Here is a 6,848-nt window from a genome sequence, read left to right on the forward strand (position 1 = left end):
TCTTATCATTAGGAACAATAGTAATACCTCCTTTTTTAGGGACACAATGAACAGGACTTACCCATCTACTATCAGCTATAGGATAGATTATGCCTGCTTCCAGAAGTTTTAATATTTCCGCTCTTACCACTTCTTTCATCTTCAGATTTAACCGACGTTGGTGATCAACAATGGGTTTAGCATCAAGTTCCATATTAATTTTGTGCTGACATAGAGTGGGACTAATGCCCTTTAAATCATCAAGAGTATATACAATAGAAGCTCGGTGCTTCCTTAGAACTTTCAATAATCTTTCTTCTTCATGTTTTGAAAGGTTAGCACTAATAATAACACGATATATCTTCTTTTCATCAAGATAAGCATATTTCAAAGTGTCTGGCAATTGTTTTAATTCAAACACAGGATCACCTTCAGGTGGAGGAGGACCTCCTAGAGTTTCAATAGGAAATTGTGTTTAAGAAGAGGACGTTGTTCAAAGAAAATCTTACCTATTTCATTTCTTTCATGCATATGTAAATCATTTTCATGGTCTAGCAAATATTGTTCTAGTGGATCAGTAGGAGGCACAACAATAGAAGCAAGACCAATTAATTCATCCTTATTGGGCAATTCTTTTTCATGAAGTTTTCTACTAAACTTGGAAAAATTAAACTCATGAGACTCATCACCAAAACTAACACCGACAGTTTGTTTCTCACAGTCTGTTCTAGAATTAGCGGTGTTCAAGAAAGGTCTACCAAAGATAATGGGACAGAAGTCATCTTGTGGGGAACCGAGAACAAGAAAATCAGTAGGGTATTTTATTTTCCCACACAAGACTTCAACATCTCTAACAATCCCAATTGGTGATATAGTGTCTCTATTAGCAAGTTTGATAGTAACATCTATGTCTTCTATCTCTGCGGGTGCTATGCCATTCATAATTTCTTGATATAAGGAATAAGGAATAGCACTCACGCTAGCACCTATGTCACATAAACCATGGTAACTGTGATCTCCTATTTTAACTGAGACAACGGGCATGCCAACAACAGGTCTATGTTTATCCTTTTTATCAGGTTTGGCAATTCTAGCAGCTTCTTCACAGAAGTAAATAACATGCCCATCTACATTTTCCTCCAAGAGATCTTTAACCATAGAAATACTAGGTTCTACTTTAATTTGTTCACCAGGTTTAGGTGTTCTAATATAGCTTTTGTTGACCACAGTTGAAACTTTAGCAAGTTCCTTTATCCTAAAAGGGAAAGGTGGTTTCTCAATATAAGCAGTAGAACAACTGAGTCTACATTATAAATTATAGTTTCTTCTTTAACTGGTATTGGTTCTTTAATTTCTTCTTTAATAGGTGGGTGATATTTAAACCACTTCTCTTTTGGGAGATCAACATGAGTAGCAAATGATTCACAAAAGGAAGCTACTATCTCAGAGTCAAGTCCATATTTAGTGCTAAACTTTTTAACAGCATCGGTATTCATAAAAGATTTAACACAATCATACTTAAGTTTAATACCTGACTCTTTACCTTCATCGAGTTCCTAATATTTAGAGTTGTGTTTAATTCTTTTCAAAAGATCCCACCAGAATTCAATAGTCTTCTTCATAAAAGAACCAACACAAGAAGTATCAAGCATGGTTTGATCATTACGAGAAAGCCGAGCATAAAAATTCTGGATGATAATTTCTCTTGAGAGCTCATGATTGGGGCACGAGTGTAACATTGACTTCAGCCCCCCCCCCCAAGATAGAGCGATACTTTCTCCTTCACGAGGACAATATATATATGTATATATATATATATGTATGTATATATATATATAATTCCGATCACGATGAACTAGATGCATAGGATATTTTTTTTGATGGAACTCCAATTCCAGGATCCAATATCATCGCATAGCCTATACCATGCCAATGCTTTTCCCTTCAAAGATAAAGGGAAAACCTTCTTCATAACTTCATCTCCAAGTAAACCTGCAAGCTTGAACAATCAACAAATTTGTTCTACATATATCAAGTGCATATCAGGATGTTCGGTTCCGTCTCCTACATAAGGATTAGCTAGCAGTTCTTCTATCATACCAGAAGGAATTTCATATTGAATATTTTTAGTAGGTGCAGTAGGTTGAGGGGTAGCCAATTGTGGTTCCGGTGGAGGTGAAGATACCCGAACAAACCCCTCAAAGGATTGTTTTCCATAGTAACAAGTGACAATAAATTTCAGCATACTATATAAATGTTTCCTTACCAAAGGCGCTTCACTCCCCGGCAACGGCGCCAGAAAATAGCCTTGATGACCCACAAGTATAGGGGATCAATTGTAGCTCTTTTCGATAAGTAAGAGTGTCGAACCCAACGAGGAGCAGAAGGAAATGACAAGTGGTTTCAGCAAGGTAATATCTGCAAGTGCTGAAATTGTAAGTAGCAGAGTAGTTTGATAGCAAGATAATTTGTAACGAGCAAGTAACGATAATAGTAGCAAAAGTGCAGCAAGGTATCCCAATCCTTTTGAGGCAAAGGACAGGCCAAAACGGTTTCTTATGATAAGCAAAGCGTTCTTGAGGCTACACGGGATTTTCATCTAGTCACTTTCACCATGTTGGTTTGATTCGTGTTCGCTACTTTGATAATTTGATATGTGGGTGGAGCGGTGCTTAGGTGTTGTTTTTACTTGAACAAACCTCCTACTTATGATTAACCCTCCTGCAAGCATCCACAACTACGAGAAAAGTATTAAGAATAAATTCTAACCATAGCATTAAACTTTTGGATCCAATCGGTCCCTTACAGAATAGCGCATAAACTGGGGTTTAAGCTTATGTCACTCTCGCAGCCCATAATCTAATTGCTACTACGCAATGCATTCCCTTAGGCCCAAATATGGTGAAGTGTCATGTAGTCGACGTTCACATGACACCACTAATGGAATCACAACATACATACTATCAAAATATCAAACACATATCAAGTTCACATGATTACTTGCAACATGATTTCTCCCATGACCTTAAGAACAAAAGTAACTAATCACAAATAATAATCATGCTCAAGATCAGAGGGGTATTAAATAGCATATTGGATATGAACATATAATCTTCCACCAAATAAACCATATAGTAATCAACTACAAGATGTAATCAACACTACTAGTCACCCACAAGCACCAATCTATAGTTCCGGTAACAAGATTGAACACAAGAGATGAACTAGGGTTTGAGATGAGAGTTGTTGAAGATGTTGATGGAGATGGCCCTCCCCAAGATGGGAGAGTTGTTGATGATGATGATGATGACGATGATTTCCCCCTCCTGGAGGGAAGTTCCCCTGGCGGAATCGCTCCGCCGAAGGGCAAAAGTGCTCCTGCCCAAGTTCCGCCTCAAGACGGCGGCGCTCCATTCTGAAAGTCCTCTCCTTATTTTTTTTTCTAGGTCAAAATGACTTATATACCAGAAGATGGGCACCAGAGGTGGGCCTGGGTGAGCACAACCCACCAGGGCGCGCCTAGGCTGCCTGGCGCGCCCAGGTGGGTTGTGCCCACCTGGTGGGCCCCTCTGGTACTTATTTGCTCCAATATTCTTTATATATTCCATAAAAATTCTCCGTGAAGTTTCATATTGTTTGGAGTTGTGCAGAATAGGTAGCCTGACGTAGCTTTTCCAGGTCCAGATTTCCAGCTGTTGGAATTCTCCCTCTTTGTGTATACCTTGCATATTATGGGAGAAAAGGCATTAGAATTACTCCAAAAATCATTATTATGGATAAAACATCATAAATAATTGTAGGAAAACATGATGCAAAATGGATGTATCACAACCCCATCATGTTCGCCCGCGTCCGTTTGAGGGTAAACGGACAAAGCATGTCTTCCAACGCGTGGCCGCAAATGGACCATCATCCATTTTCTGTCCGCTTTCGACCCATTCCCGGCCCAAGTTTGGGCCGAGTTTGCTGCCGAACAAACATGCGCGTATGGCACGTGGCGCCTGCCCATGTCCTCCCCTAGCCTGCCCGTCGGGGACGCAGACCTCCCATCCCCCCCCCCCCCCCCCCCCCCCCCCCCCCCCCCCCCCCCCCCCCCCCCCCCCCCCCCCCGCGCGCTCCAGCCGCACCCCCGCCACTTCCTCCCTCGCCGCCGTGCAGCTTGGCCACGCGCTCGCCCCAACCCTTGTCGCAACCCCGTTCCCTCAATGCCCCGAGCTACCCAACTACGGCCACCTGATTTGTGCTCCCTGCTATCAGATTTGGAGCGGATCCGGTCGGATTTGAGCTCGCCTGGCTGCGGGAGGCTGCGCCGTGTCATGGACTGGCCGGGCATCGAGCCGGAAGGCCCCAAGGCCGCATGCAGGTACTCACTCTGCCTTTAGCCGCTCGGATCTACACCGTCGGTGGTCCACTGACAGATACACGATTGGCCATTGGTCGGGCTCGGAGCTGGCCCAAAAGCTCATCGGCGCACCGTCGCCACTCATTAAGTGAGATGACTGCCCAAAGAAGGTCTTGCGCCGCATGTCTACAACGCCGGAACATCCCGGATGGGTGTTCATCAAGTGCTCAAACGATCGGGTATGTGCTACTTAGCTTCGGTTGTGCTCTCGAATTTGACTAGTTGCACTAACTTAAATTTTTATTGTGTAGAATGAATGCAACTTTTGGTTGAGAAGAAGAATACATCGATATATTGATAGAGCGCAATTTAGTAGATGTTCGTGCACTTTTAGCTAGAATGTAGGCTAGAGATGAGACTATTGCACTTGTTGCTAGAATAGAGAGGCTAGAGATGAGACTAGATGCGAGGAAGCAAGGTCTACTTCTTTAGACTCAAAAAAGAAAGAAGCACACATGATTGAGCCTCCGTAGATCAACAATGAAGGCATCAAGATGGCACTAATCCAACTTACAGGAACAGTTATGGAAGTTGGATGTCTTCTAAAATGTCTTCTTGTGGTTCTTGTTTTCTTTGGTCTTACTATTCTAGTCAAGATTTGGTGATGTGCTTCCATGTATCAAAAATCAATGATGAAAATAAAAGATATATGTTTGCAAAAATAAAATGCATGCGGACGGGATGCGGTCGAAATGCGGTCGTGCGTTGCACGCACGGCCGGCGCATCCACAAATCCGTGCCCATTGTCACCCCCAAACAGACGAAAAGCGGACGTCCATTTGAGCCCCGTCCGTTTGGGGCAAAATGGACAGACCCCACGGCCCAGCGCGCGATGGCCTGAATCCATCTTGTTCGTTTTGTGTCCGGCTCGACCCATTTCGAGTGCAAACATGCGCCCGATTTGGGGCCAGGCGGACAGTGAACGGACACGCTGCTCGTCCGCATCGGGGCCGCGTGGCAGGCGGCCACCTACCTCCCACCACCCAACTTAACTGCGCACGCACGGTCGGTCCTACCTGTCATCCGCCCAGGCGAGCAGTCATCATCCTTCTTAAATGGGAAGCCGTGAACCTGTCGTAGTCCATGCTCTCACTCCAGTCCCTGCTGCCTCGAACCCGACCGCAAACCCTACTTCTCCCTTCCCCTTCCTCGAGCTTGTCGGCCGTCGGCATCCATGGTGTGGTGGAGCATCGGCCGCAAGGGGGCCCACGACCACGGGGCTGGTTCGTCCTCGGGCCGCCGCTGCGCCGTCAAATCAGAGCCCGCACCACCCACACGGAGGGCCCCCGCGCCTCCCCCATTCACCATCACCCCTACGGCCGTCGGCGAGCGCGACTGGCACTACATCCACGCGGATGTTTGCCGTCGTTATTGGGAGACCAGGACGCCGCTCCCCTAGAGCGACATTCACCCGCCCAATAACTGGCATCTGTCCGCGGATCGGGTGTCGATCCCGCCGGTCCCAACGAGTGGCCGTGCTCATCGCGAGGATATCGAACGCCGCCGCCTCCTGCCAGACGATCCGTACTACGACCCCAGGTACGCCGTTAACTCCGCTCTTTGGGACACCTGGTTTCGGGACGAGCACGTCGTGCGGCGCGCGTCCTACTTTGTCAGTAGCTTGTCGGGCTCGCAGCGGCCACGTACAGAGCACTGAGCGCGTGCTCCGAGCCCTCCCCAGGTGCGCCGGCGTAGGCGGGTGCGCGGCATCAAGCCGACGCCGTTGCCTACGCCGTCGCCATCGCCGCCACCACCTCCTCGCATGACAGAGGACGAGGAGGCCCGACTCATTCAACGTGACATGGAAGACTATGCACGATGAGCGCCAATGGGAGGGCCTGGACACCATGATGGCCCTCTCTGCGGCAGATGACGTGGCCATACCGGAGCTGGAGGTGCTAGACGTCGTGAGGGAGAAGGTGAAGGAGGAGGTGCAGGAGGAGCAGTCGGTCGCCGCGTTCCACCTGCATCTGGTGGGCCAGCGGTGGAGCTGGTCGTGCACGGTCACGGACATGGCCGACGTCGTGGGGGCGTGAACTGGTGCCCCACGCTGACGCGGTCACCGGAGCGCGAGACGTCGCCACGGGGTGAGGTGGTGCAGGCGCCTCCCACCTTCCAGGGACCACCGCCCCACCTCTGGACGCCTCCGCCCTACATCGACCTCACTGGCGACGAGGACGACAACGGCGACGGGCACGGCATGGACGGGCACGGAATCGACGAGCACGGCAGTAGCGTGCGGGCGGCGTTTTTCTTTTGTTTTATTTTATGTTAATTATGTTTATGTTAAGAACTGTGGAACGGGGCATCGACGGGCAGTCAAGACTGTTTAATTATGTATTATGTTTGCGTTTATTTGATTTTTCGGCATTCTTTGAGTTTTTGCAATTTTTTTATATCACGTCCACCACGGACATGATATGAAGTGTGGCCGTGCGTTGGACGCACCTACACGGCAATGGTTCTA

This window comes from Triticum urartu, chromosome 2, assembly GCF_003073215.2.
Source record: "Triticum urartu cultivar G1812 chromosome 2, Tu2.1, whole genome shotgun sequence".
Classification (NCBI taxonomy): Eukaryota; Viridiplantae; Streptophyta; class Magnoliopsida; order Poales; family Poaceae; genus Triticum; species Triticum urartu.